This window comes from Equus quagga, chromosome 2 (assembly GCF_021613505.1).
Source record: "Equus quagga isolate Etosha38 chromosome 2, UCLA_HA_Equagga_1.0, whole genome shotgun sequence".
NCBI classification, from domain to species: Eukaryota; Metazoa; Chordata; class Mammalia; order Perissodactyla; family Equidae; genus Equus; species Equus quagga.
In genome coordinates, this window is record NC_060268.1 from 20,908,954 (window position 1) to 20,929,689 (window position 20,736).

Consider the following 20,736-nt stretch of genomic DNA (forward strand, 5'->3'; position numbering starts at 1 on the left):
TGCTCATCAAGCCATGCTGTGGCAGGCATCCCACATATAAAGTAGAGGAAGATGGGCACAGATGTTAGCTCAGGGCCAGTCTTCCTCAGTAAAAAGAGAAGGATGGGTAGCAGATTTTAGCTCAGAGCTAATCTTCCTCAAAAAAAAGTTTTAGTTTACTTTAACATAGCAGTATCTTGGATATTCAATAGATTTGTGACTTTGTTGTGGTTTGGGGGCAAGAGGTAGTGAAAAAAATGTAGCTCACTGTATAAGATGGTGTTGCCATATTACAGAGAATTAGAATAACCGTTATCATCTTTCCCAGTCAAGGATAGGATTGTGTGAAGGAACAAAACATTCTCCAAGACCCTTTGGAGAAATTCTAGTCACATCATTTCCTCCAGTCAATAAGGTCACCTTTGGCAAGTACTGCATCACTGGTCCTGTCTATTTCAGCAAGAAAATAAAATAAATCCATATTTCGATGTTAAGGTCATAGGAGCGGGGGTAACTTTCAGAAAAGTTTTTCAGTCCTTTGATACATACAAAGATTTCTGCCAATGGAAAAAGTGACAAGACTGTCACTCTTAACTCCAGGCTCCAGAAGCACTTCTCCTGGAACTAGAAAGTTCTTATATTTGTCAACAGCCATCCTCCTCTCGCAAGAAGAAACCTTGGCCAAAAGAGTTCCTTCTTTTCAACAGCATTCACAGGCAATGAAAGATCCTTAAATCAGAAGATTTGCCTTATTCACTGGACCAAAACATCTGCCAAGTGAGCCAATCCATAAATGCATTTCTCTCTCACAAGCTTTTCTGTGACTGGGCTTTCCTATTCTCACAAAGGAAGTGAAACTTCTGCTTAAAGTTTAGTCAAACACTTAAAACGGTGGTAAACTTGTCGGCACTCAAAAACTTTATGCTACGCTTAAATCTGTGACAAAACTTCTTGAAAAGAGAATGATTAAAAAACCTGGCTCTGAGAAAATTGGTATCTTTCATAACAGTAAACAAAATTCTTTTCATGATTGCTGGCTGGGTCTCTGACACAAGTGCATCTTCGTGTCCAAAGCAATGAGAACTCATTACGATGTGACTTCTCCAAAGCAGGAAACCCAGATGGATAGTCAAGCCTGTTTATGCTTCATTGGGGCACAATAAACTGAGTTTTTTTTTTCCCCAGTCAAAGGCTTTCTCAGTGAAGAAAATTCTTACCATTTTGAAAGTCTCTGTGGCCACTGACATTTCTAAAAGTGATTCAGAAATTAGAACATTCTTTTTGATAGTTTTAGTGTGCACATAAATCAAAGAAAAAAAAAAAACAGGGTTTGTCAGCACAGAAAAATAACAGTAGTGTCACCTAGCTGCACACTGGAAGGAAAATGACACAGTCGTGAATTCCCCCTGCTTGAGGGTATTAGAAGAAATGTCAGCAAGTCTGATGTGTGTGATGTCATTTGTTAAAGAAATTGTTTCAATTTTCTTCTATGGCTTCAATCACAAAATAGCTCAATAATTTCCAGAGAATAAGATGGTGCCAAATGTCTCCAATTTTATGTGGCTTCTTGAGCTTAGCAATGTCGTAAGTGAAATTTTATCCATAGAAAACTACGTAAAACCACAAACTTCATCCCTGTGTCAAAGAATCATCAGGAAAGAATCATTAGGAAAGAGACAGCATGTGCTCAGTAACAGTCTCTTCTCAAACAGCATGCAGTATTGGCCATTTTTCCCTCATTGGCTCAGACTCCTGCAGTGATCAGTGGTAATGGTGGGACAGTGTCGTCCTTATGCCTGTCCACGTCATTTTGCCACTGCCCACACTGTATGTGATGGCTGCCAGTATATGCCAAGGTGTCTTCTTCCAATCTCAAGGGAAATAATATCTGCACCAATTGGGGTTTTGTCACTGCCAAACCTTCTGAAACTACTCCCCCGCTCACCGCAGAAGCTTCTGGCACAGCAAGCAAGCACCAAAAGCAATCCAGGGCAGGGTTGTGCTCTCTGCCAAAATGAATGAATTCCTTACATCTTTGCTTTAAGTTATACATGTGCTCTCAATATTCACCAGAGTGTTGAGTGGCTACAGTCTTTAGGCTTTACTTAAACATCTAGAACTCAGATATGAGCACTTGGAGCTTGAGATTAGTAATGCATATGACACAAACAAAATTTGGTCACATGTATGTGTCTCAGTCTCCACACATCTGTTCCTCTCTATAAAAGCTTTCGATATGCCTGCCTAGTCCTACGGGCAACACTGTTTAGACTCAAGCGAGAGGTCATGCTGTGTTGCTAACCTAGTTTGAAATTTCTTTCCTAGTTGACTCCTTCCACTCACCGCTTACCATTTTCAGTTTAACACTATCAGGAAAATATTCTATGAACAGCTAGATTTTACTGAGCTTTAGACAAATGCTTCAGATATTTAAACTGACATTAAATAACAGGAAATTAGGCCACCGTGTCTGCCATTCACATTCACACAAATACACACACACAACCACAAAAGTATTCGTTCTCACAACACCTATAATTAAACTATTCCACATTTTTTAATCACCTTAACCACAATCATTATGGAGACCTGCTCTACCTCCTAAGGCACTATTCAAGGAATGACACCACCATCTACTCAGTCAGGAAATTAAAATCCTAGGAGCCATCTTATATTCCTCCACCTCCCTCATTCTTCATACCCAATGGAGTATTTCAATTCTTTCTTTGAGGTTTCTTCCAAATCTATTCTCTTCTGTCTTTTACTTTCCATCCCTATCTTCATCACTGTTTGCCTGGATATTACAATGACCAGTTCGGTCTCTCCACCTTTCTCATCATCTCCTTCTTTTCCATCTTCCACATTGTTGCCATAAATTTGCTAAAATCGGCAACTTCAGGTTTTTTCCCTTCGTCATCTTTATCCTTAGAACCTTGGACAGCACCCAGTACATAGTAGCAACATAACAATTGTTATCCTATAAGTAAACAAATTCCTCAAAAAGAAATGCTCAGCCAATACAGATTCTTTCATGAATAAACTTTTAATTCATTAGTCTTGTTTAGTAGACATCCCATTTTCCATTCCTCTACAACTTTCTGATATTAAGTTGCCAGAATCAGCTATAACTGCTCTTTTCTCTGTGAACTGGAAATACTTCTAATGCAACCAGAAGCTTCCAGTTTCCAAATTTGATATCTAAAGGAAAGTTTAACTGTAGGGACTAGCCAGGAGATCCTCTCTGCTCTAATATTGTGAAGGTAGCTCCTGAATACGGACTGTGAGTCACAAAAGATGGGAACTTGTTCAGAAAAAGAATCCACATTTAAAGAAAAAAATGAGATTTATACATTTCAAAAGAAGCTACTTTCTCCTGGCCCAATGCATTAATAATAATAAAAAAAAAAGACAGCAACTTGCACAGTACCATGATCTTCAAAATATGGGAAGCAGCTGCCATCCAGAATGGAGATGGAGCTCTAAGACAGCAAGGTCCTTTCATTCGTTAATGGTAGACATTTTTGACCCAGCCAGAGGGAAGTATGGCAAGTCCATAGGAGACTTTTAGAGTGAGATGAGATAGGAACTATTGTACTCCTTATTTACTTTACTCTCATGACTCCTGTTGTGGTACAGTCCTACACAGAAAGATAGGAACCCTATGTTCTTTCTGGTTCTACTGTCAGGGCATTACATTGTCTCTAGGAATGACAAATTAGAGTTCTTTTATCTTGGTCTATACATAAAACTTTGCTTCAGATTGTGTACTGCTAAATCAGACTTTGAAAACATTTTGTAACAGGTCATTTTTTAGCTAGTTGATCCAGAGTTGAGTAGCTGGTTGAATATCTAGAAGGTAGAAGTTACGCTAATAGCTGGAAGCTACTAGTATAAAAGAAAACTTATGCTCCCAGTTACTAGTATCCATTTGTATCCGTTGATGAGCATAGAATTTTCACTTTATAACTGTAAAAAAATGGAGGAAATTTAACTGGAGTCAGTGCATTAGGAGAACAAAGGAGGATGAGAGAGGGGATGACATGGCATCTATCCCCAACCTATTCTTTGGAATTATTTTGGAACTTCTATGAACAGAGAGATTGAGGCAGAATATGACAATATTTTCAAGTGCAGAACACAAGTAAAGCTGCTTTGGACCCAGGTAACAGGGTGGGGCATAGAGTAGGGAAAGAAACCATTCCTTATATGTATTAGTCAGGGTTCTCCAAAGTAATAGAAACAAGAAGAGATACATATATATAGATATAGATATAGATATATAATGAAATTTATTATAAGGAATTGGTTCATTGGATTATAGAGGCTGAGAAGTCCCACAGTCTGCCATCTGGAAGTTGGAGAGACAGGAAAGCTGGTGGTGTAGTTCAAAGGCCTAAGAGCCAGAGAGCCAATGGTGTAGATTCCACCCTGGATCTGAGGATCTGAGAACCAGGAGCATCAAGGGCAGGAGAAGATCAACTCCCTAGCTCAAGCGGTCAGGTATTCAAGTAGTAAATTTGACCTTCTTCTGCCTTTTTGTTCTATTCAGGCCTTCAATGGATTGAAGGAAGCTCACCCACATTGGGGACAATCTGCTTTACTGTAAGGCCACCAATTCAAATGTTAATCCCTTCCAGAAACACCCTCACAGACATACTCAGAAATAATGTTTAACCAGAAATCTGAGAATCTCGGGTCCCAGTGAAGCTGACACACAGAATTAACCATCACACCATACTTCACATGGAACCACGAAGTGCTCAGCTGTCCTGCGGACTAGAAGTTTGGAATACAATACCGAAACAGTATCTTTAGCCTTTACTCCAGTGTTCTGGTGCTCTTATGGTGGGTATCCACAGCAGTGAAATCACTATAAGCAACTCTGCAGAAATCAGAAGTGAACAAGTGAAAACTGAAGAAGCAGGAGCAGAGAACAAGGAGGACACGCTGTGTCGTGATCAATTCAACTGATAGATAGCTAGTTTGGGGCCTATGAGAGACTGCCTCTGAGGGAATCTCAGAAATAAACCGGAGACATTTTGAGGATGCTATTTGCAGGCAGTCAATACAATGGGGATGCAACTCATTACACTTCAGGTATAAAAAGAAAGTGCTGTCTCTCCTTATGGTCACAAACTGTAAGGCCTAGAATATTTAGACTATTTATTGAGACAACATAAGCTCTTGATTTAGCATAGAGAAAGACAAGAATCAGAGAATCCCAGCCATAAACGTAAATTGGAGTGATTTAGAGAACAAGTAGGACATTGAAGCCAAACTCTTTACCCCAAAACAATTTGAATTTGGACTTTTTTAACATAAGGGCAATAAAGATAATATAAATGTATCGTGAACTAGTGATAGTGAGGAATGCAATTTATTGCTCATGAAGTTAAAGTAAAGAAAAATAATCAAAAAACAACTTGAAGCCCATTAGTAAAATTGGGGCATCATTGTTTGCTTACATATTATAGACTCATCCTTTCACAAATATAAGTATTGCCTCCATGATAGGCATGAATTACATACAGATATACCAAATGAAGTTTATAATTATTTTAAGAATTCATGGTGTGAATGTTAGACTTAAAATGAAAACAATGTACATGTTCAAGAAAATTGAAACAAGATTTTTAGCACCATTTACTGTTTGAACCTATTTTCCTCTACCTCTTTCTAAATATTATCATCAAAATGTGTCCTGTTTCCCCAGAAAGTTTCCGTAGTTACTTTGCCCCTTGAGCAGTTTAGCAACAGTCTGCATATGATGTTTTGAACACTGTAGTAGGTTTCAGCACACAGAGAGATTAAGAAATCAACATGGGAAGACGTGACGATCCTGAATACTCAGCTTCTATCCACTGATGCCAGCAAAGTAGATCATTCTTCAATGATTCTAATCAAATTACACTGTTCCCCCACATCTTACAAAGTCCCTGCCACCACCCGCCCCCCGCACACAAACACACCACCACAGCCACCGCCATTGCCTCCACATTGTCAAATGGCATGAGGAGATCTGTGCAGGAGAAAGCTGCACAAATTCTCTGAAAGGCACTATAGGGCTCCATGCATCTCATAGGTCACTTCAGGAGAATATTCTGGATAAGCCCCAATAACCTAAAATGGCCCTTGGAGCAGCAGCAAGTAGTTTTCCAGAGCTTGTACTTCCTGCCAGTGACTTGAGTCCAGTTTTGGAACATCTCCCAAGGGCTTAGAAACCTCTAAGAAAAAGCTCCTTGGCATTTCCCAGCTTTGCTTACAATGCATCAGTATGTACCTGGGTATCAATCCACTGTAAATTTGGGGGATACGTGTACACTTTCCACTGTGGTGGTCATTAAATGGGCCTTCATTTTGGTTACAGGTTTATTTGCTTCCAAGTTCTAGCCCTCAATAAATTATTGGTTTTATTAACTATTATTTAGAACGAATATTTATATCTATGTATTAGTCAGGATTCCCACACCTGTACAACACTGATATATTTCTAAGACCTAAGGATTAAATTCATGCTCATCCAGAATAAAGGCACAAGATGCATTATGTTATTGTATAACATGATGCCATAGAGCAGGAAGAAAACTGGAGAGTTGGCATAATTTATTCCATTGCTCTGCATTAGATCTAATACTATCAAAAAAGATGAGGCTTCATTTTTTCAAAAAATGTCGATTTTCCTATCTTCACTTTTTTAATTTAAAAAAATTAAATTTACAGAAAAGTTGCAAGAACTGTCATATGTTCTTCACCCAGAAGCCCCATTCAAGTTTCATCAACTGTCCCAGTAATATCTGCTGTGAAATGGTCCAACAAAGGATCACACGTTGCCCCTAGCTGTCAGGTCTCTTCAGTCCCCTGCGGTCCAGGATGGCTGCTGTGGGCTGCTTCCCTAAGCAGTCACCTTCCTCCTGAGGGATCTTACCCCTGTGGTGTCATGCCCGTCAATTGTCTTCTTCCTCTGAACCAAGGCTTCACCCGGGGCACTCCCTTGCTCAAGCCCTGACAGCTCCTTCCGCAGCCACCTTCCTCACTCCGATCAGCCTCATGAGTTTGGGCTGAATTATCTGCATTATATTGTCTTCCTTAAAGGTGTTGAGTTCTGCTTTGGCTGACAGTTAAACTACTAGCAGATCTTCTTGATCCTACAGGGTTTGTTTCACGCTTCCTTAAAGAGGGTCCATTTCGGCTTTGTCCTTGACCTTGGAATGTGATCCTTACTTCATTTTCTAGTGGTTACTCCTAAAACGTGAACTTTCTGGAGTACCAGCTAAATGGATGAGGTGTTCATCAAGGCCTCTCTGCCCTGCCTGGTCCTGAACACTAACATCCCAGCACTGCATGACCTCCGGTACCTCCCTTCAGCTGTCAGCCCTGTAGCAGGTGCTGTCTGCTACGCCTCATGGTCTTGCCCTGCACAGGGGCAGCAATGTCTCCACCAAGACCCCCATGCAGACTTCTGGAGCTCCACTCCATCAAGCTCCTCTTCTGAAAAATTCCAGCCACTTGAGCAATCCCAACTCTGATCTCTATCTGCCCAGCTCAGTGACCCTGTGGTTCTGCGTAAGCTTCCCGTCCCTGCTCGGCAATACTGAAAGTGCTCCAGGCAGAAAGACACAGCGAACCTGGGGCACACCTCACAGCTTTCCCTGCTTTCAAAGTTCTGCACTGCCTATAGTCCAGTCTCAGAAAATAGGTGCATTACATATTTTGTTCAGTTCTGTAGTTGTTTACAGCAGGAGAGTCATTCTGCCACCAGTTATTCTGTCATGGCTGGAACAGACATTGAGTCTGTTTTTAAAGTTAAAATTAATTTAACGCGTGAAAATACAGTCAGATACACTGAACATAAATTAAATTGAAGTGCACACGTTTGGAATTTTTTTAAAGGGCCTTAGAAGGCAAAATGGATGAGAAAATGCTTTTAAAAGTATTAAGTGAATTTGAATGACTACAGCAATACTTTATTTAGCACAGCCACATAGTTATGATTCTTCATAGCACTGATCAGCCAGTACGACAGATTTTGCTCTCATGTAAATAAATGCTTAGCTCCTTTACTGCACTTTCCTCCATTTTCATGGCATTTTCTAATCTCTTTATTTTGTTTACTCCACAAAGGTCCCTTTTAGTGCTATTATGCCTTATTATCTGAAGACGCTTTGATTATTTTACAAAGAATAAGCAATCATAGGTTACAGTGTGGGTTGCATTAAAATGCCAGTTTTACTGTGAGTCTAGCAAGTGAGTTCTCAGATTGAGGTAAATTATATGCCAGTCCTAGCGAAATCCACCATTAGAACAATTCTAAAGGATACAGAAACATAAAGTCATCAACCAATAAAGCCCTAATTGTATGTTGATTGATTTGAATAAATGATGTTGGGGATGCAATTCCATAGGGACCAAGCCAAGCTGACTGTGACAGCACTGATTCATTTAGCCCTGCTATTTCCTGGAATGCATTCACAGGGCTAAGCTTGGTACAACTGGACTATTATTCATGTATACCATACTCTGAAAAATATCATCTTCAATGTCTCTTAGACTTTTACTTCAAGTGTACTTAAGAGAGACAATACATCTTATGGGAATGACCACAATATTAAATTGTTACATACCTTATACAGATGCATAATTAGCTGATTTTTAAACATCATATGCCACAGTTGAAATGAATGATCTTGAGGTCTACCATCGGAAGAGAGTTCCAAGAACTGGAGAGTGATGACTGGGTGGTTGTCCTAATTTAGCAAGTAGTGAGACATGTACGTCCTCTTCCACAAATGTCACCTAAGATTTTCTTCCGTGCAAGAAGAAATCTCCATCTACAGCTCTGATTATCCACACGCTACAGAGAACAGAAAACATTATGGCAGGAAGCTCACTTTTCTCATATAGTCACTTAGGACTCTCAACTAATTCCAAGGTTTCAGTAAGATGAAAGGGATCAAAACTACTGTTCCTTCAAGAGATACAGATATTACTAAACAATTTTCACTGAGATGTAGTTTGACACAGAAATCTTTGTCATTCAGCAGTGTAGAAGGTAAGCAACACGCAAACGAGTCTCCTCAGAGACTATGGGGGACATCTCAGTTGGGAATGACATTCAGTAGTATTCGATGAAAATCTGACTAGGATGATTTACGAAAATAGGGAATGGTCTTTCTCATGTAACCGAGGTACATAAAAAGGAAACCCAAGGTGGATTCAGCTGCTCCAGAAAGTATCCATGACTCGTAATAACGATGCTTATAAGAGAATTCCTGTGTTCTGTGAAGAGAAAAAACGTTTTTTTTTTAAGTGAAAGAATGTGTTTGCCAATCTGTAAAGCATTTAGAGAAGTGTTTAAAAACATGGATTAATGAGGGTTATATGAGTGTTCTGCGCAAGCTACTTTGACAACAGTGCTATTTCAGGAATGGACGTGATAGCTCTTCTGTAACGCATTTAGAGAAGTGTTGAAAGACATTAATAATTAAAGAAGAAAAGTGTTCATGGCCCTAGGGTCTTTTCTCATATCAAAAGATGGCTACTCCACCTCCACAGATATCTGAGTTCTAGGCAGGAAGAAAGTGGAAAAATAAAGGGCAAAAGACAAAAGCCACCAAAGAAGCAAGGAGGCCTGTCCCTTTGATGCCACTTCCTCAGAAGCCTCTTCTCCCACACACAGAAACTTCTGAATGCATCTCATTGGCCAGAACTGTGTCACATCATCAACCCTAACAGCAAGCAAGGCTGAAAGATAAGTATTTAATCATGTTGGATTTGGTTATTAAGCGATGGGAGAGTAGCTATTGGGTAGGCAACTAGCAATGTCTGTCCTAGAGTCTTTTCGACATTTTTGCATTTCATTGGCTGTGTCTAATTTAATCTTATTTATCTCTGCAAGACCAATGGAAATCTTGAATTTTATTGACTCTCTATCTACTCCAAGTGAAATCTTGAATTGTATTGACTCCCTATCTACTTCAAGTTCCCAATGGGATATTACTCTGCCACCTTACTTGGATATTAGAAAATGAACATAAAGTAAGAGCTAAATATGTCACAAAACTTTATATTTAAATAAGTCTGGCAATTATTAATAATAAAAACAGGAGAGTACAAATTATTAATGATTTAATGATTATTGAAATAATACTATAGATTTTTTTAAACCATAGATTTTGTAGATTAGCCATAAGGCCAACTAAGCAAGGTAAGCATTAAGACAGTGGTTCAAAATTTATATATGCCTTTTTTTTTATTTTTTGAGGAAGATGATCCCCAAGCTAACAGCCACCACTAATCCTCCTCTTTTCTTGCAGAGGAATATTGGCCCTGAGCTAACATCTGTGCCCATCTTCCTCTATTTCATATGTGACATGCCTGCCACTGCATGGCTTGATGAGGAGTGCGTAGGTCCATGCATGGGATCTGAACCAGCAGACCCTGGACCGCCAAAGCAGAGCGCGGGTGAACTTAACTGCTACGCCACAGGCCAGCCCCTATATACACATATTGAACACAGTAAAACCTTAGACATGTGAGCCGAAGCAACAGTGGAATGAACACTATGTCTGTGAGCTCAATGTCACCATCCCAGGAATTAAAAACTCCATGACATAAACGATTAACAAGACTGCTCTGAAGGGAGCATACCCAAGACTTTAACTAGACAAGAAGAAACCAACTTTGGCTGGATCCTCTGAGGAAGCTCACCTGTGCTGCAGCAAATTATTTTTGGAAAGGATTCCTATGGGTTAGATAGACGAGAAATGCTGATTCCTGAGTTCATGGACGCCTACAGCTAACAGTTCAAGTTGATCAACAGCTATAGATCCTAGATTTTAAGCGACAGACACTGGATTATTATGTTACTCCTTTTTCTTACTCCACTGAGTGAAAAACAACTACTTGTCTAAGGTCTTTTTTCTGGGGAAATTTAAGTATTAAGCAACCAGGTAGCAAATTTTAAGAATTAAAAATAAAATTACAGTTTGTGACATGATGGCACATGATGAGAAAAGTGTATTCTCAAAGAGTATCATCTAGCGCCATAAATCTATTGAAGTATTTCAGCTAAAGAGTTTGTTCAGGACAAGCATTGTTTAAGAATTCTTAAGGAAAACATTTGGAAATTGCATAAAAAATTATTCTTGTCCAATTAAATAGTGTTAAATCTGGACAATCATTTGTCCAGATCCTAAAATGAATCCAAACACATCCAGAGGACTTTAAATGGGACAAGTGGCTAAAATACAAGAGTCTACTCTGCCTTATTTTTTTAATCTTCAAGGGAGTCTACGGTGAGAGATAGGGAACCCTTGATTTATTAACCACATATTAAAAGCTAAGATTTAGTCATAGATGGAAAATATAAAAGATGAAAACTGTCTGCAGAAGGATGAGACCAATGAGAATCAACTTAATTCTCACTTTGATAGAAAATCTAGGCAAAATCCTGGAAAAACTCGATTTTGAAGCACCAGATATCTCTGAAAGCCACAGTGAAGGGTGAGGCAGAAAACAAGAGGTTGAGTGGATAATTTGCTTCAGAAGTTTGAAACGAGATCTTCTCCATCTTTCAGAAACTGCTTCTCCCTCGCCTAGGGGGGAATACATCAGGTTAATGTACAGAGAGTCTGAACAATGGAGCTATGGACCTAGGCACATCAAGCAAAATTGCAGGCCAATATGTGGCCATATTCAAAGTAAAGGAAATCATGAAATCCTGCATTCTAAACAAAGAGACCCCATCCTAGGGTCCCTTACTGACAGCCAGACAAACCCCCAGAAAGGGGAATGGAGGCTTTGTCTCTGAAAACTAATCATCCCAAGAGAAAAGACATATAAATCCTAACATTTAAAGATCCCCCAATATGAGAGTCTACTTCTCACCCAATAACCCTGTATTGTGGTACGTAATGACGAGCCTCAACCACACATGCTGGTGAGAGTCTCCCCAAATTCTAGCCACATCAGAATTAACTCTGATGACGTCAAATGGCTTTTTGGTGCTGCAGTCTCACATTAAAACTATCAACTTGGTATCTTTAGATATTCAAGGAAAGCCTCTAACATGAAAAACAGACTAAAAACAGAGAAAGGACTAAAGAAACTTTAAGGAAGAAATAAATTTCAAAAGTATAAGCAATCAATGATATCAGAGAGAGCATAAAAATACTGAATCGAGAAATAATCTCAGGTGTTCAGCCCCATGGCTGAGTGGTTAAGTTCGCACACTTCACTTCAGTGGCCCGGGGTTTGTCAGTTCGGATCCTGGGCGCAGACCTACACACCACTGATCAAGCCATGCTGTGGCGGCATCCCACATGGAAGAACTAGAATGGCCTAGAACGAGGATATACAACTATGTCCTGGGGCTTTGGGGAGGAAAAAAAAGCATAGGAAGATTGGTAACAAATGTTAGCTCAGGGCCAATCTTCCTCACCAAAAAAAGCACACTTTAAAAAGAAAAAAAGAGAAAGAAAATCATATCAGGATGATACGAGAAAAGAAAATATAAGAGATCGATAAAATAAGAACTGCCAGAAATTACCACCTTTATAGCAGAAATTTTAAAAATTTAATAGAAGAGCTGGAAGGTAATGTCAAGCTAATGTCCTGGAAAATTAAACAAAAAGACAAAGAAATGGAAAATAAGAAAGAAATTATAAGAAAATCAGAAGACCATTTCAGGAGTTCCACAAAGAGAGAACAGATAAAACAAAGGGAAAAGAATTTTCAAAGAAACAATACAAGAAAATGATTTAGAACTGAAAAAACTAAGTGTCTGAGTTAAAAAATAAACAAGAAAGAAAAAACAATGAAAAAAGATTCATAAAGCACGATGTCATAAAATTTCAAAATAAAAGGATAGAGAAAGGATACTGAAAGCTTGTAGAGACAACAAGGTCATACACAAGGACTCACACTTCAGAATGAAATCACTCTCAGCAGCAGCAATACGAAAAATGGAAGACACTGGAGCAACGCCTTCAAAATTCTAATGCAAATTTACTTCCGACCGATAATTCGTTACCTAGCCAAAATATCATATCAAATGGGAAGTCAAACTTGTCATGTTTAGCTACGTAAAGATGTAAGCTGTAAAAAAAAAAGTTATGCAGATGTAAGAATAGCTGTGTTTATTCACCTATCCATTCTTTTTTTTTTTTTTTTTTTGCCTTTTCTATGCAGCTCAATGCATTTTGCTGCACAAAATTTGTCTATATTTCCACTGTCTCAGAAGGAACAAATCTCCAATGCTTAACAGGCTTTAGGGAATACAATGGCAAGGGGAAGAGAGAGAGACAGAGACAGAGTTGAAATCAAAATTCCTAGTATGATAATTTCCCCAAACAAGATTTCTAAAATACAGTAGAAAAATAGAAGGAAAAAGGCATAGGCTCCAGGAAAATGCTGATGCAAACCAGGAATCAAGCAAAGGGAATCCTGTGTGATGGTAAATGAAAATCCTAGGATAACAGCTGTGCAGCAGGGCCGGAAAGCAACAGTCCAAACTGCAGCAAGAGGTTAGAAGGCTCCAGAAAGCATTTCTCAAAAAAGAATGGAGAAGGAGGACTGACATATTTAACAGGATAAAAGAAGTGTTCTTGACTCTGTTGGCCAGTATAGGACTGAATGTGTACTAGGAAAGGAATAAAACAAAGAGATTGGCCCCCACAATTCTGGCCTCCTGGTACTTACACTCGTGTGTAATTCCCTCTCCTGGAGTTTGGGTGGGACTTGTAAACTGCTTCTTACCAATAGTGTATGGCAAAGATGTTAGGATGTCACTCCTGTCATTAGATTTTATAAGACTCTCTTATGCTAGGAATTTGCTCTCCCTCTCCTGCTGGCCTTGAAGGAGCAACAGAAATAGAAATAAAAAACAGCAATGGAAAACATTAACCCTAGGGAAAAAAAGTTGCACAAGAAAATAAATGTACAGTACACTATGTGGCTTAGCCATGAATAATATTTATGGGCATAATCATGTAAATTCTGACTGCCAACTCTACAAAAATTCTGAATTGAGAATGAGGGGAAAAGTATGGTAAAAGGAAGGTTTATAAGAAAACTCATTCTTCATCTTCATGGCGGTAGTAATAGCAAAATCAATTTTTGCATTTCCATACACTGTGCCATTCTCAAGCACCAAGATACATTATTTCACACATTGATCAGCAGCTTTATTCACCAGCTTTCTGAGCAGTCCTTCCTCCTGCCCTTTTCTCCGCCTTCCCATCCACCATCCCTGACACTGTCTTAGCCATGCCAGTCCAGTTTGACTGTTCAGTTTGACTGTCACTCACGTGACCCCTCCCATTTTTCTTAACTAAAAAGGCTGTGCATGGACATGCTGGGTGAAACCTTCTGAAAAGAACTAATCTCCTAGTGAGAAGAAAAGGGTTTAGACCACAGGTAACACCAAGCCTCCTGGGTTATCTGAAAGAGAAATCAAAACGACTGCCTTTTACAGCTACTGGATAAGGCAGTGGGTTTTCCTTGAGGTAAAGACCTGCAAAGTTCCTCTCAGGGCAGCCAAACACAGTCGCAGCTGCTGAGGGTCTCCCCAAAATTCCAGCAGCATCAGAATTAACTCTGATGATGTCATTGAAGGCGGAGGGGAAGAGAGAGCTGACATCAAAGAAAGTCATAGGGACCCAGTGAACAGAGACACATTTTATAAAATATTTCTGAATTTTTGCATTTAAAGTGTTTTACTTTCACTGATTTAATTTTATTTTATGAAGTCTGAACACTTTATCAGTTTTATTTTTCATTTTCAAATGTGCCCAGAATTCATAGAATAAAATGTTAAGCAAAATAAATATTGAAATGTTAGTATTGCCATTTTGCTTACGTAGTGCAATCAATACATAGCAGGGAGTCAAAAGATACTATCTAAAACTTTATAGGAAAGAAATAGCCATAGAAACACATTTCTATGGAGGTAAATACCAGAAGGATTTGAATATTACCTCTTTATTCTACAGAATATTGATGTCATATTTCTATATGACATAGACTCATATCGTTCTTTTAACATGCATTTTGAAGTTATAATAATTAGAACAATGTGATGTTGGCCTAGGAGTCAATAAACAGATTGATGCGCCACTGTAGAAACTCAAATCTTTTTACAAATAAAGTTTGTGATAAAGCAGACTTTTCAAAGGAGCTGGGAAAGAATTGGTTAAATGATTGGCATCCCGAGGTAGATACTCTTGTGCACAGATCATCACAGGCCTCATCTGCAAAACAAGACAACCCTCAGGATAGAAAATAAAATCGCATGTTTAGTAAACAGTGAGTACTGTTTTGGTGATCTTTAAATTCGCCATTACATTTTTCGTGAAGACAGTCTGCTAATAGCACAAACATAAAACTTTCATCTTCCTCGGAAAATATAGTCTCTCCTGCCTTGAAAAGAAAAATACAGACTTCTCCAAACCTCTTCCAGCAGCTGCGCTTTGAGTCAGAGGTAAGAGTTGAGGTCCCATCTCTGCAAACCAACTTTGGAGCTTTGGGTAAACAATATAACCTTTGAAGCTTAGCTTCTCTATTTTAAAAATGGGGAGAATAACTGCTCATGAAAACAGGCTATCTAATTTAATTTCATGGCCACCTTATGTGGACCTGCTTTGAAAACAATAAAGCACCTAAATGAGCAATTAGTATTAGAGTGATTATTGCTTAAAAGGACAAATTCACATAAAACCCTTAGGAGGAAAAAAATATTCCCAAGATCTGGAAAATATGTAAGGTCACTGTCCTTAATTAGAGTATATTGAACTTTTTTGTAGCTCTATTTTAGAAATAACACATTCCAAGAATGAATTACTATATTTTCCTGCTGAGAAGTACTTGAACTCAACAATAAGACGAACAACCCAATTAAAAAAACAGGCAAAAGATCTGAACAGACACTTCACCAAAGAAGATATACAGATGGCAAATAAGCATATGAAAAGATGCTCAACATCATATGTCATTAAGGAATTGCAAATTAAAACAACAATGAGATATCACTACACACACCAAAATCAAAACACAACACCAAATGCTGGTAAGATGCAGAGTAACAGGAGCTCTGATTCACTGCTGGTGGGAATGCAAAATGGTCCAGCCACTTTGCAAGACAGCTTGGCAGTTTCTTACACAACTAAACATACTCTTACCACACAATCCAGCAGTTGTGTTCCTTGGTATTTACTGAAGAGTTGAAAATTCGTGTCCACACAAAAACCTGCTCATGAATGTTTATAACAGCTTTATTCTTAATTGCCAAAACTTGGAAATAATCAAGATGACCTTCAGTAAGTGAATGGATAAATAAACGGTGTTACATTCAGACAATGGAATATTATTCTGCACTAAAAAGAAATGAACTAAAGTCATGAAAAGATACGTAGGAAACCTAAATGCATATTACCCAGTGAAATCAGCCAACTGAAAAGGCTGTCTATTCTATGATTCCAATTCTATGATATTCTGGAAAAGGCAGACTGTGGAGACAGTGAAAGGATCAATAGTTGCCAGGGATTGGAAGGAAGGGAGGGGGGAATAGACAGAGCACAGAGGACTTTTAGGGCAATGTAACTACTCTGTAGGAGTCTATAATGGAGAATACGTGTCATTATACATTTGCCCAAACCCATAGAATGTACAACACCAAGAGTGAACTCTAATGTAAACTATGGACTTTGTGTAATAATGATGTATCAATGTAGGTTCATCAAACACAGCAAATGTACCCCTCTGGAGCAAGATTTTGATAGTGAGGGAGGCTGGGTATATGTGGGGGCAGGGGGTATATGGGAAATTTCTGCTTCTGCTCAATTTTTCTGTGAACCTAAAAGTGCTCTAAAAAGTAAAATCTATTTTTTAAAAAAGTACCTGCTTTCCAAACAAATATGTATAGTTTCATTTGCTAGAAGCACATTTAAATAATAAAAATTAAAATTGAGCTGTAACATAAGATAGACAGTCGGGGATATTTTTTAGGGTAGATAGCCTTTTAAATAACACCATATTTAGAATCCTAAACACATTTTGTTTTTAATTTATTCTTTGCAATGTTCAATATTAAAACAAACAAATCCTTATATGAATGTTGGAGGCCATAGAAACCATTTGAATGGAGATCATTGGTTTTATGTATTTAAATTAGTTCAATTCCAAAAGTTCCATAATAATGACCTTAAAGGAGTGAAATTTGGGATGTTATCAACATTATTACCTGTTGAAATTAATTTCTGAAAAGCACAGATCTTAAAGTTAAGCCAACCAGTTCACTTAAGAGTTTAAATTAATTGCCAAATCTTGGAAAGTTGGAGAAACGTAGACACATTTCGTACCAAGGAAAAATCCATTTAAATAGTATTTCAGGGGCCAGCCCCAAGGCATGGTGGTTAAGTTCAGCATGCTCTGCTTTGGGGGCCTCGGTTGGTGGGTTTGGATTCCAGGTATGGACCTATATCATCTGTCAGCCATACTGTGGTAGTGACCCATATATCAAGGAAGATTGGCACAGATGTTACCTCAGGGCTAATCTTCCTCAGCAATAAATAAATAAATAAATAAACAGTATATTAGTCGGGACATTTTCAATTTCAAATGACAGAATCCCAACTCCAACTAGTCTAAGGAAAATAAAAGGAGTTGGGAGATTTATACAGTTTCCTGAACAGAACAGATGGAGATCCAGATACTGGATTAGGTCTCCCGCTTCCTTCTTCCTATGCCCCCAACCTTGCTGCCTTCTTTCTTCCTCCGTTTTTCTCTTACTCCTTCTTTTGCTCTCCCCATCTTTCTTTATCGCTGTTTTTTTCCTCCTCATTTTTTCCGATTGAGCATTTGATGCTTCTAAGTAGTGGGAGATGGGCATGGCCTGCGGTTGACTCCAGGCGCACAAATCCTGGGTTAGCAACACCAGAGGAAGGAGAGAGCATTTATTTGCCAGAGCCTCTACATAAAATCCTAATCAAGTAACCCGATTGACCCAGCTAGCATCATGTGCCCGTTTCTAGCCCATAATCTGTGGGGCCTCTATCATAACCTCATTCGAACAGAAGGGAAAGTGACCCCAAATGAAGAGAGCTGAGAAGGGAAAAAAAAAGTGGGAAGGGAAATTAGGAAGACAACAGTTTGATTCATATATTTAATTTGGTTAATTTTGATTACTATATTCAATAGAAAAAAATGCTGTTTCAAAGACGAAAGTCCCAGAACTAAAATTATAGTTTTACTGGGAAATCCAGAAAGGAGTTATATTTTAGGATAATCTGGAATCTGATCATGAAGATGTAGAACAAGTTAGCCAATCAGATGATGCTCCATACTTTAGGAAGAATTTTCTCGAAAACTAAATGTGGCTGATATTATCCTTTATTATTAACTATACTCTCCTATCAAGATGAGGTTCATTCTGCACCAGCCTGTTTAGGTTTAAAAAAAATTTGTTTTTCACTTTTCAGGCTGTAAAGCTTTGACTGATTGGTTTCTAGGACAAATGACCATGGATTAGATTCCAAAGTATTAACAGTAAGTTGTATTAAAATGTTCTCCATAAAAATAAAACAAAATGGTTTTATCTTATTTCTGAGATGAAACCTAACGTGAAATAGTAAATAATAATATTTAATATTTCATGGATAATTCAGGTTTTTAAAATCTTGTTTTCCACAATTGGATGTTTTGGAGGTGTGAAAGTTTGCCCAAATTAGTTAACATTCCTTGCCTTGTGTGACAATTCAAAACTCAACACTATGATAAATATTTGGACTTTAACAAAACCCTCATCTTTAGAGGAGCCATTTTCCGACTGAGTTCCCTGGAGCTTTTCTTTCATAGAAATGTTGATTGCAACAGGCTTCTTCTGATCGCGTCTGCTCTGTTCAACGAGATCCCAGGGAACAAGACAAGAGAAACTGTAAAGTAAAGTTAGCCTTAAATTCAATTTCCCAAAGATTTGAAGACCAGAGCTCCTGAAAAATGCCTCCCAAATCCCAGTTCAGAACTCAGGAAAACAAGCTTGAAGACCTTGTTCCCTGTTCCATTTCCATATGCTTCCTCAGTAAAAGCGTAGCCTCAGAGGGCTCAGTGGCATCTCAGGTTCCAACTATGCCACCTCTGGCCCAGCTCACAAATATCCATCAATCTCTTTCCCTTCTAATTTTCCTGCAGCTCATTAACCATTCACATATTTACATTGTAATTAGGTTTGGTAAACGGCTTGGTGGTGGGAGGAGACAGGAGATTTGAGAAGGCTAATGCTCCTCATCGTGTACAGTCCTTTACAGTGCTTTTAGTCTCAATGGAATAAGACAGAAGACCAACTGCAACCAACTAGGGAGCACACACAGAGAGACTGACTTGACACGACTTGGCCATTCATAAACGGAATCAAATTCCACAGCTCTTGGGTCTGGGATTATAAATAACATCTGAAACGGGATTTTTCCAATATGAAAGAATATTTTTTCTCTAAGCCCTTAACCTTGACCTTGATCTCCTAGGCCCCCAGAGATTTGATTCATTTCTGGACGCCTGATTGCCACTGTTAAATGCATTCTGTTCTCATCTGCCTGCTGGTTACCTGGATGCAACTCCTAGATCCTAGCCTGTGCCTGCATTTCTATATTTTGACTTTCTCTTTTTTTAATCTGACTTCAACCTAAAGATTTTCCTTGTATCTGTGTTTACTACTTTGATTCAGTACATTCGGGCTTCTGGTTTCTGTTCCCAGATATATCCCGTCTCTGGTGGGCTCTTGACTAAAATATCACTAATATTATAATGTGTTTGCCTTTCTTGAGTATATAGCAACTGATGGCAATAGGAAGAATATAGGGAGAAGGCATCTTTCAATTAAACATTCTCTGTAGAAAGTCCACAAATGGTTCCAACATAGCTAGACCTTCACGAGTTGGTTGTATAAAGAGGTTGATTAATTATACCTAATTATTCATTTGTTTATTATCTAAAACATTTCCATTTCTTTATTTTTTCTAGTATCTACCTTTTTACCATTTCACTAAATCAAAACATTAACATTTCTTACACCAATACCTAAAATGAGATTTAGAATTTTGGAGTTTCTGTGATTTGTGAACCACTGTCAAATCAAGAGTCAGTACTCTCTGGAGAAATATTTAACATCTAGACATGTCCAAAATATTTAAATATTTTGTCATTCTAAAATTGAGGTTTTCAGAGGTGCAACAAGGTGAAAATGTAACTTTTTCTGAAGAGTAGTGGGGGGGGATCAATTTATTGATGCCAGTAGCTAAAACATTTCTCTAAACTAATGTGATTTCCTTTTGGATAATTTGTACATTACATTATCCATTCACCCAAGTTCATCCATCATGTGTGTTATTGTTTCTGGGTGTTATTATGTGAAATAACTGCTTCAGTGGATACTTAAAATTCAGTAGAATAATAATCAAAACAATTTCATCCTTGGCCATTTTAGCATTTCACTGCACTGACAAGAATATACAGCATTGTAAAAAACTGAGGATACCATTTACACTTATGTTTTAACCTTATATCTTAAATCTATTCTTGTATCTTGAATCAGTTATTTCTTATAATTTAAGTTACTTGAGTATGGCTGCTTTGTTAGGCAGGATTTTTTCCAAGCTTCCTTTTTCAGTTGCTTTCCAAAGGTGCAAAAATAATCCTGTCACAACAGAGAAGAAGAGCTTATAAAGATGCTTTAAAAACCTTATCACCAGGAAACAGTGCACAGTGTAT